General features: G+C 36.1%; 1 protein-coding gene across 1 annotated transcript in view; it reads right to left on the bottom strand.

The window, feature by feature from the left end:
- The window catches only part of SHANK3 (SH3 and multiple ankyrin repeat domains 3), a 565,241-nt gene that overhangs the window by 505,464 nt on the left and 46,090 nt on the right, over window positions 1-13,687 (bottom strand). The window lies entirely within an intron of this gene.

The following is a 13,687-nucleotide window of genomic DNA, read 5'->3' as shown; positions in this document are numbered from 1 at the left end:
CACACTAACACATGTGTAATCTATATGCATACACACACTAACACATGTGTAATCTATATGCATACACACACACTAACACATGTGTAATCTATATGCATACACACACACTAACACATGTGTAATCTATATGCATACACACACTAACACATGTGTAATCTATATGCATACACACACACTAACACATGTGTAATCTATATGCATACACACACACTAACACATGTGTAATCTATATGCATACACTAACACATGTGTAATCTATATGCATACACACACTAACACATGTGTAATCTATATGCATACACACACACTAACACATGTGTAATCTATATGCATACACACACTAACACATGTGTAATCTATATGCATACACACACACTAACACATGTGTAATCTATATGCATACACACACACTAACACATGTGTAATCTATATGCATAACACACTAACACATGTGTAATCTATATGCATACACACACACTAACACATGTGTAATCTATATGCATACCACACACACTAACACATGTGTAATCTATATGCATACACTAACACATGTGTAATCTATATGCATACACACACTAACACATGTGTAATCTATATGCATACACACACACTAACACATGTGTAATCTATATGCATACACACACACTAACACATGTGTAATCTATATGCATACACACACTAACACATGTGTAATCTATATGCATACACACACACTAACACATGTGTAATCTATATACATACACACACTAACACATGTGTAATCTATATGCATACACACACACTAACACATGTGTAATCTATATGCATACACACACTAACACATGTGTAATCTATATGCATACACACACACTAACACATGTGTAATCTATATGCATACACACACACTAACACATGTGTAATCTATATGCATACACTAACACATGTGTAATCTATATGCATACACACACTAACACATGTGTAATCTATATGCATACACACACACTAACACATGTGTAATCTATATGCATACACACACACTAACACATGTGTAATCTATATGCATACACACACTAACACATGTGTAATCTATATGCATACACACACACTAACACATGTGTAATCTATATACATACACACACTAACACATGTGTAATCTATATGCATACACACACACTAACACATGTGTAATCTATATGCATACACACACTAACACATGTGTAATCTATAGGCATACACACACACTAACACATGTGTAATCTATATGCATACACACACTAACACATGTGTAATCTATATGCATACACACACACTAACACATGTGTAATCTATATGCATACACACAATAACACATGTGTAATCTATATGCATACACACACTAACACATGTGTAATCTATATGCATACACACACTAACACATGTGTAATCTATATGCATACACACACACTAACACATGTGTAATCTATATGCATACACACACTAACACATGTGTAATCTATATGCATACACACACACTAACACATGTGTAATCTATATGCATACACACACACTAACACATGTGTAATCTATATGCATACACACACACTAACACATGTGTAATCTATATGCATACACACACTAACACATGTGTAATCTATAGGCATACACACACACTAACACATGTGTAATCTATATGCATACACACACTAACACATGTGTAATCTATATGCATACACACACACTAACACATGTGTAATCTATATGCATACACACACTAACACATGTGTAATCTATATGCATACACACACTAACACATGTGTAATCTATATGCATACACACACTAACACATGTGTAATCTATATGCATACACACACACTAACACATGTGTAATCTATATGCATACACACACTAACACATGTGTAATCTATATGCATACACACACACTAACACATGTGTAATCTATATGCATACACACACACTAACACATGTGTAATCTATATGCATACACACACTAACACATGTGTAATCTATATGCATACACACACTAACACATGTGTAATCTATATGCATACACACACTAACACATGTGTAATCTATATGCATACACACACACTAACACATGTGTAATCTATATGCATACACACACTAACACATGTGTAATCTATATGCATACACACACTAACACATGTGTAATCTATATGCATACACACACACTAACACATGTGTAATCTATAGGCATACACACACTAACACATGTGTAATCTATATGCATACACACACTAACACATGTGTAATCTATATGCATACACACACTAACACATGTGTAATCTATAGGCATACACACACTAACACATGTGTAATCTATATGCATACACACACACTAACACATGTGTAATCTATATGCATACACACACACTAACACATGTGTAATCTATATGCACACACACACTAACACATGTGTAATCTATATGCATACACACACACTAACACATGTGTAATCTATATGCACACACACACTAACACATGTGTAATCTATATGCACACACACACTAACACATGTGTAATCTATATGCACACACACACTAACACATGTGTAATCTATATGCATACACACACTAACACATGTGTAATCTATATGCATACACACACTAACACATGTGTAATCTATATGCATACACACACACTAACACATGTGTAATCTATATGCATACACACACACTAACACATGAGTAATCTATATGCATACACACACTAACACATGTGTAATCTATAGGCATACACACACTAACACATGTGTAATCTATATGCATACACACACTAACACATGTGTAATCTATATGCATACACACACTAACACATGTGTAATCTATATGCATACACACACTAACACATGTGTAATCTATATGCATACACACACTAACACATGTGTAATCTATATGCATACACACACTAACACATGTGTAATCTATATGCATACACACACTAACACATGTGTAATCTATATGCATACACACACTAACACATGTGTAATCTATATGCATACACACACACTAACACATGTGTAATCTATATGCATACACACACACTAACACATGTGTAATCTATATGCATACACACACTAACACATGTGTAATCTATAGGCATACACACACTAACACATGTGTAATCTATATGCATACACACACTAACACATGTGTAATCTATAGGCATACACACACTAACACATGTGTAATCTATATGCATACACACACACTAACACATGTGTAATCTATATGCATACACACACACTAACACATGTGTAATCTATATGCATACACACTAACACATGTGTAATCTATAGGCATACACACACTAACACATGTGTAATCTATATGCACACACACTAACACATGTGTAATATATAGGCATACAGACACACTAACACATGTGTAATCTATATGCACACACACCAACACATGTGTAATCTATATGCACACACACACTAACACATGTGTAATCTATAGGCATACACACACACACTAACACATGTGTAATCTATATGCACACACACTAACACATGTGTAATCTATAGGCATACACACACTAACACATGTATAATCTATATGCACACACACACTAACACATGTGTAATCTATAGGCATACACACACTAACACATGTGTAATCTATAGGCATACACACACTAACACATGTGTAATCTATATGCACACACACTAACACATGTGTAATCTATAGGCATACACACACTAACACATGTATAATCTATATGCACACACACTAACACATGTGTAATCTATAGGCATACACACACTAACACACGTGTAATCTATATGCATACACACACACTAACACATGTGTAATCTATAGGCATACACACACTAACACATGTGTAATCTATATGCATACACACACTAACACATGTGTAATCTATATGCATACACACACACACTAACACATGTGTAATCTATATGCATACACACACACACTAACACATGTGTAATCTATATGCATACACACACACTAACACATGTGTAATCTATATGCATACACACACTAACACATGTGTAATCTATATGCATACACACACACACTAACACATGTGTAATCTATATGCATACACACACACACTAACACATGTGTAATCTATATGCATACACACACACTAACACATGTGTAATCTATATGCATACACACACACACTAACACATGTGTAATCTATATGCATACACACACACTAACACATGTGTAATCTATATGCATACACACACTAACACATGTGTAATCTATAGGCATACACACACACTAACACATGTGTAATCTATAGGCATACATACACTAACACATGTGTAATCTATATGCATACACACACACTAACACATGTGTAATCTATATGCATACACACACTAACACATGTATAATCTATATGCACACACACTAACACATGTGTAATCTATAGGCATACACACACTAACACATGTGTAATCTATAGGCATACACACACACTAACACATGTGTAATCTATAGGCATACACACACTAACACATGTGTAATCTATATGCATACACACACTAACACATGTGTAATCTATATGCATACACACACACTAACACATGTGTAATCTATATGCATACACACACACTAACACATGTGTAATCTATAGGCATACACACACTAACACATGTATAATGTATATGCACACACACTAACACATGTGTAATCTATATGCACACACACTAACACATGTATAATCTATATGCACACACACTAACACATGTATAATCTATATGCACACACACTAACACATGTGTAATCTATATGCACACACACACTAACACATGTGTAATCTATATGCATACACACACACTAACACATGTGTAATCTATATGCACACACACTAACACATGTGTAATCTATAGGCATACAGACACACTAACACATGTGTAATCTATATGCACACACACTAACACATGTGTAATCTATATGCACACACACACTAACACATGTGTAATCTATAGGCATACACACACACACTAACACATGTGTAATCTATATGCACACATACACTAACACATGTGTAATCTATATGCACACATACACTAACACATGTGTAATCTATAGGCATACACACACAATAACACATGTGTAATCTATAGGCATACACACACTAACACATGTGTAATCTATATGCACACACACACACTAACACATGTGTAATCTATAGGCATACACACACACACACTAACACATGTGTAATCTATATGCACACATACACTAACACATGTGTAATCTATAGGCATACACACACACACTAACACATGTGTAATCTATATGCACACATACACTAACACATGTGTAATCTATAGGCATACACACACACTAACACATGTGTAATCTATATGCATACACACACTAACACATGTGTAAACTATATGCACACACAAACTAACACATGTGTAATCTATATGCACACACACACACACTAACACATGTGTAATCTATATGCATACACACACACTAACACATGTGTAATCTATATGCATACACACACTAACACATGTGTAATCTATATGCATACACACACACTAACACATGTGTAATCTATATGCATACACACACTAACACATGTGTAATCTATATGCATACACACACACTAACACATGTGTAAAATATATGCATACACACACTAACACATGTGTAATCTATATGCATACACACACTAACACATGTGTAATCTATATGCATACACACACACTAACACATGTGTAATCTATATGCATACACACACACTAACACATGTGTAATCTATATGCATACACACACTAACACATGTGTAATCTATATGCATACACACACACTAACACATGTGTAATCTATATGCATACACACACTAACACATGTGTAATCTATATGCATACACACACTAACACATGTGTAATCTATATGCATACACACACTAACACATGTGTAATCTATATGCATACACACACACTAACACATGTGTAATCTATATGCATACACACACTAACACATGTGTAATCTATATGCATACACACACTAACACATGTGTAAAATATATGCATACACACACTAACACATGTGTAATCTATATGCATACACACACACTAACACATGCGTAATGTATATGCATACACACACACTAACACATGTGTAATCTATATGCATACACACACACTAACACATGTGTTATCTATAGGCATACACACACACTAACACATGTGTAATATATATGCATACACACACTAACACATGTGTAATCTATAGGCATACACACACTAACACATGTGTAATCTATATGCATACACACACACTAACACATGTGTTATCTATAGGCATACACACACTAACACATGTGTAATCTATAGGCATACATACACTAACACATGTGTAATCTATATGCATACACACACTAACACATGTGTAATCTATATACACACACACACAATAACACATGTGTAATCTATATGCATACACACACTAACACATGTGTAATCTATAGGCATACACACACTAACACATGTGAAATCTATATGCATACACACACTAACACATGTGTAATCTATATGCATACACACACTAACACATGTGTAATCTATATGCATACACACACACTAACACATGTGTAATCTATATGCATACACACACACTAACACATGTGTAATCTATATGCATACACACACACTAACACATGTGTAATCTATAGGCATACACACACTAACACATGTGTAATCTATATGCATACACACACTAACACATGTGTAATCTATATGCATACACACACTAACACATGTGTAATCTATATGCATACACACACACTAACACATGTGTAATCTATATGCATACACACACACTAACACATGTGTAATCTATATGCATACACACACACTAACACATGTGTAATCTATATGCATACACACACTAACACATGTGTAATCTATATGCATACACACACACTAACACATGTGTAATCTATATGCATACACACACACTAACACATGTGTAATCTATATGCATACACACACACTAACACATGTGTAATCTATATGCATACACACACACTAACACATGTGTAATCTATAGGCATACACACACTAACACATGTGTAATCTATATGCATACACACACGAACACATGTGTAATCTATAGGCATACACACACTAACACATGTGTAATCTATATGCATACACACACTAACACATGTGTAATCTATAGGCATACACACACTAACACATGTGTAATCTATAGGCATACACACACTAACACATGTGTAATCTATAGGCATACACACACTAACACATGTGTAATCTATAGGCATACACACACTAAAACGTGTAATCTATATACATACACACACACTAACACATGTGTAATCTATAGGCATACACACACTAACACATGTGTAATCTATAGGTACACACACACTAACACATGTGTAAACTATATGCACAAACACACTAAAACATGTGTAATCTATATGCATAACACACTAACACATGTGTAATCTATAGGCATACACACACTAACACATGTGTAATCTATATGCATACACACACTAACACATGTCTAATCCTTTATGCACACACAGACACTAACATGTGTAATCCTTTATTCACACACACACACACTAACACATGTGTAATCCTTTATGCACACACACACACTAACACATGTGTAATCTATATGCATACACACACTAACACATGTGTAATCCTTTATGCAAACACACACTGACACATGTGTAATCCTTTATGCAAACACACACTAACACATGTGTAATCCTTTATGCAAACACACACTGACACATGTGTAATCCTTTATGCAAACACACACTAACACATGTGTAATCCTTTATGCAAACACACACTAACACATGTGTAATCTATATGCACACACGCACACACACTAACACGTGTAATCCTTTATGCACACACACACACTAACACATGTGTAATCTATATGCATACACACACTAACACATGTGTAATCATTTATGCAAACACACACTGACACATGTGTAATCTATATGCATACACACACTAACACATGTGTAATCATTTATGCAAACACACACTGACACATGTGTAATCCTTTATGCAAAAACACACTAACACATGTGTAATCCTTTATGCAAACACACACTAACACATGTGTAATCCTTTATGCAAACACACACTAACACATGTGTAATCTATATGCATACACACACTAACACATGTGTAATCCTTTATGCAAACACACACTAACACATGTGTAATCTATATGCATACACACACTGACACATGTGTAATCCTTTATGCAAACACACACTAACACATGTGTAATCCTTTATGCATACGCACAATAACACATGTGTAATCCTTTATGCAAACACACACTAACACATGTGTAATCTATATGCACACACACTAACACATGTGTAATCTATATACACACACTAACACATGTGTAATCTATATGCACACACGCACACACACTAACACATGTGTAATCTATATACACACACTAACAGATGTGTAATCTATATACACACACTAACAGATGTGTAATCTATATGCACACACGCACACACACTAACACATGTGTAATCTATATACACACACTAACACATGTGTAATCTATATGCACACACGCACACACACTAACACATGTGTAATCTATATACACACACTAACAGATGTGTAATCTATATACACACACTAACAGATGTGTAATCTATATGCACACACGCACACACACTAACACATGTGTAATCTATATACACACACTAACACATGTGTAATCTATATGCACACACGCACACACACTAACACATGTGTAATCTATATACACACACTAACAGATGTGTAATCTATATACACACACTAACAGATGTGTAATCTATATGCACACACGCACACACACTAACACATGTGTAATCTATATACACACACTAACACATGTGTAATCTATATGCACACACGCACACACACTAACACATGTGTAATCTATACACACACACACTTACCCATGTGTAATCCTTTGTGCGCACACACACACACATATATATATAGATGCTCAAAAAACAAAGTATTGCAGTATGCAGTGATACCTTTTTTATTGGACTAACATAATATTTAAAAGACAAGCTTTCGAGAGTTTTCCTCTCTTCCTCAGGTCTGAAGCAATACTGATCATTCTGATATAGATACACATCACATACAACAAATGGAAGGGAGGAAGGGGGGGTGAGAGGAGGGTCATAAAAGCAGAGAATGTGAAGGAGAAAATAGCTGAGAATAGCCAGAAATAATAAATAAACAGAGGAGAGTAAATAGGTCAGATGAGAGGAAAAACAAAAGGAAAAAGAAACCAATATAGGACAGTAAGTTGAGAGATTATAGAAAGTTATGGTAGTGTGTGAGAAAGCCAGAGTCTACATTAAGTCCTTCATTTCTGGTATTGAAATGTGTGATCATTTTCATCTCAAACGTCTTTCATTCATGAGAGTCTTTGAAATTCCCTTTAAGATCTTTAATCCTGAGGTTAAGGATGGAGTGACCAGTCTGGGTGAAGTGATGACCAACAGGGGTACAATATTCATTTTCCTTGTGGTTTTTGATCGAGTGTCTGTGTAGATTCATTCTGAGATGCAGCTTTAGGCCAGTTTCTCCAATGTAGCAACCTCTGTCACACGCTGTATCATGTACACCACATTAGCAGATGAGCACGAATAGGATCCCTTAATATTGTATGACGCGTTGTGGTGTCTGGCTGTGTTGTTGTCATATATATGTTGTGTTATTGTGTCTGGCTGTGTTGTTGTCACATATATGTTGTGTTATTGTGTCTGGCTGTGTTGGTGTCACATATATGTTGTGTTATTGTGTCTGGCTGTGGCGTTGTCACATATATGTTGTGTTGTTGTGTCTGGCTGTGGCGTTGTCACATATATGTTGTGTTATTGTGTCTGGCTGTGTTGTTGTCACATATATGTTGTGTTATTGTGTCTGGCTGTGGTGTTGTCACATATATGTTGTGTTATTGTGTCTGGCTGTGTTGGTGTCACATATATATTGTGTTATTGTGTCTGGCTGTGTTGGTGTCACATATATGTTGTGTTATTGTGTCTGGCTGTGTTGTTGTCACATATATGTTGTGTTATTGTGTCTGGCTGTGTTGTTGTCACATATATATTGTGTTATTGTGTCTGGCTGTGTTGGTGTCACATATATGTTGGGTTATTGTGTCTGGCTGTGTTGGTGTCACATATATGTTGTGTTATTGTGTCTGGCTGTGTTGGTGTCACATATATGTTGGGTTATTGTGTCTGGCTGTGTTGGTGTCACATATATGATGTGTTATTGTGTCTGGCTGTGTTGGTGTCACATATATATTGTGTTATTGTGTCTGGCTGTGTTGGTTGTCACATATATGTTGTGTTATTGTGTCTGGCTGTGTTGTTGTCACATATATGATGTGTTATTGTGTCTGGCTGTGTTGTTGTCACATATATGATGTGTTATTGTGTCTGGCTGTGTTGGTTGTCACATATATGTTGTGTTATTGTGTCTGGCTGTGTTGTTGTCACATATATGATGTGTTATTGTGTCTGGCTGTGTTGGTTGTCACATATATGTTGTGTTATTGTGTCTGGCTGTGTTGTTGTCACATATATGTTGTGTTATTGTGTCTGGCTGTGTTGGTTGTCACATATATGTTGTGTTATTGTGTCTGGCTGTGGTGTTGTCACATATATGTTGTGTTGTTGTGTCTGGCTGTGTTGTTGTCACATATATGTTGTGTTATTGTGTCTGGCTGTGTTGGTGTCACATATATGTTGTGTTATTGTGTCTGGCTGTGTTGTTGTCACATATATGTTGTGTTATTGTGTCTGGCTGTGTTGGTGTCACATATAAGATGTGTTATTGTGTCTGGCTGTGTTGTTGTCACATATATGTTGTGTTATTGTGTCTGGCTGTGTTGTTGTCACATATAAGTTGTGTTATTGTGTCTGGCTGTGTTGGTGTCACATATATGTTGTGTTATTGTGTCTGGCTGTGTTGTTGTCACATATGTGTTGTGTTATTGTGTCTGGCTGTGTTGGTGTCACATATATGATGTGTTATTGTGTCTGGCTGTGTTGGTGTCACATATGTGTTGTGTTATTGTGTCTGGCTGTGTTGGTGTCACATATATGATGTGTTATTGTGTCTGGCTGTGTTGTTGTCACATATATGTTGTGTTATTGTGTCTGGCTGTGTTGGTGTCACATATATGTTGTGTTATTGTGTCTGGCTGTGTTGGTGTCACATATATGATGTGTTATTGTGTCTGGCTGTGTTGGTGTCACATATATGATGTGTTATTGTGTCTGGCTGTGTTGTTGTCACATATATGTTGTGTTATTGTGTCTGGCTGTGTTGGTGTCACATATGTGATGTGTTATTGTGTCTGGCTGTGTTGGTGTCACATATATGTTGTGTTGTTGTGTCTGGCTGTGTTGGTGTCACATATATGTTGTGTTATTGTGTCTGGCTGTGTTGTTGTCACATATATGTTGTGTTATTGTGTCTGGCTGTGTTGTTGTCACATATATGTTGTGTTATTGTGTCTGGCTGTGTTGGTGTCACATATAAGATGTGTTATTGTGTCTGGCTGTGTTGGTGTCACATATATGTTGTGTTATTATGTCTGGCTGTGTTGTTGTCACATATATGTTGTGTTGTTGTGTCTGGCTGTGTTGTTGTCACATATATGTTGTGTTATTGTGTCTGGCTGTGTTGTTGTCACATATATGATGTGTTATTGTGTCTGGCTGTGGCGTTGTCACATATATGTTGTGTTATTGTGTCTGGCTGTGTTGTTGTCACATATATGTTGTGTTATTGTGTCTGGCTGTGTTGTTGTCACATATATGTTGTGTTATTGTGTCTGGCTGTGTTGTTGTCACATATATGTTGTGTTATTGTGTCTGGCTGTGTTGGTGTCACATATATGTTGTGTTATTGTGTCTGGCTGTGTTGGTGTCACATATATGTTGTGTTATTGTGTGTGGCTGTGTTGTTGTCACATATATGTTGTGTTATTGTGTCTGGCTGTGTTGTTGTCACATATGTGTTGTGTTATTGTGTCTGGCTGTGTTGTTGTCACATATATGATGTGTTATTGTGTCTGGCTGTGTTGGTGTCACATATATGTTGTGTTATTGTGTCTGGCTGTGTTGTTGTTACATATGTGTTGTGTTATTGTGTCTGGCTGTGTTGTTGTTACATATGTGTTGTGTTATTGTGTCTGGCTGTGTTGTTGTTACATATGTGTTGTGTTATTGTGTCTGGCTGTGTTGTTGTTACATATGTGTTGTGTTATTGTGTCTGGCTGTGTTGTTGTCACATATATGTTGTGTTATTGTGTCTGGCTGTGTTGTTGTTACATATGTGTTGTGTTATTGTGTCTGGCTGTGTTGTTGTTACATATATGTTGTGTTATTGTGTCTGGCTGTGTTGTTGTCACATATGTGTTGTGTTATTGTGTCTGGCTGTGTTGTTGTTACATATGTGTTGTGTTATTGTGTCTGGCTGTGTTGTTGTTACATATATGTTGTGTTATTGTGTCTGGCTGTGTTGTTGTCACATATGTGTTGTGTCATTGTGTCTGGCTGTGTTGTTGTCACATATATGTTGTGTTATTGTGTCTGGCTGTGTTGGTGTCACATATATGTTGTGTTATTGTGTCTGGCTGTGTTGGTGTCACATATATGTTGTGTCATTGTGTCTGGCTGTGTTGTTGTCACATATATGTTGTGTTATTGTGTCTGGCTGTGTTGGTGTCACATATAAGATGTGTTATTGTGTCTGGCTGTGTTGTTGTCACATATATGTTGTGTTATTGTGTCTGGCTGTGTTGGTGTCACATATATGTTGTGTTATTGTGTCTGGCTGTGTTGGTGTCACATATATGTTGTGTTATTGTGTCTGGCTGTGTTGTTGTCACATATATGTTGTGTTATTGTGTCTGGCTGTGTTGTTGTCACATATATGTTGTGTTATTGTGTCTGGCTGTGTGGTTGTCACATATATGATGTGTTATTGTGTCTGGCTGTGTTGTTGTCACATATATGTTGTGTTATTGTGTCTGGCTGTGTTGTTGTCACATATATGTTGTGTTATTGTGTCTGGCTGTGTTGGTGTCACATATATGTTGTGTTATTGTGTCTGGCTGTGTTGGTGTCACATATATGTTGTGTTATTGTGTCTGGCTGTGTTGGTGTCACATATATGTTGTGTTATTGTGTCTGGGTGTGTTGTTGTCACATATATATTGTGTTATTGTGTCTGGCTGTGTTGTTGTCACATATATGTTGTGTTATTGTGTCTGGCTGTGTTGTTGTCACATATATGTTGTGTTATTGTGTCTGGCTGTGTTGTTGTCACATATATGTTGTGTTATTGTGTCTGGCTGTGTTGTTGTCACATATATGTTGTGTTATTGTGTCTGGCTGTGTTGTTGTCACATATATGTTGTGTTATTGTGTCTGGCTGTGTTGGTGTCACATATATGTTGTGTTATTGTGTCTGGCTGTGTTGGTGTCACATATATGTTGTGTTATTGTGTCTGGCTGTGTTGGTGTCACATATATGATGTGTTATTGTGTCTGGCTGTGTTGGTGTCACATATATGTTGTGTTATTGTGTCTGGCTGTGTTGGTGTCACATATATGATGTGTTATTGTGTCTGGC

This window comes from Bombina bombina, chromosome 6 (assembly GCF_027579735.1).
Source record: "Bombina bombina isolate aBomBom1 chromosome 6, aBomBom1.pri, whole genome shotgun sequence".
Classification (NCBI taxonomy): Eukaryota; Metazoa; Chordata; class Amphibia; order Anura; family Bombinatoridae; genus Bombina; species Bombina bombina.
This window is presented reverse-complemented; position numbering and strand designations above follow the sequence as displayed.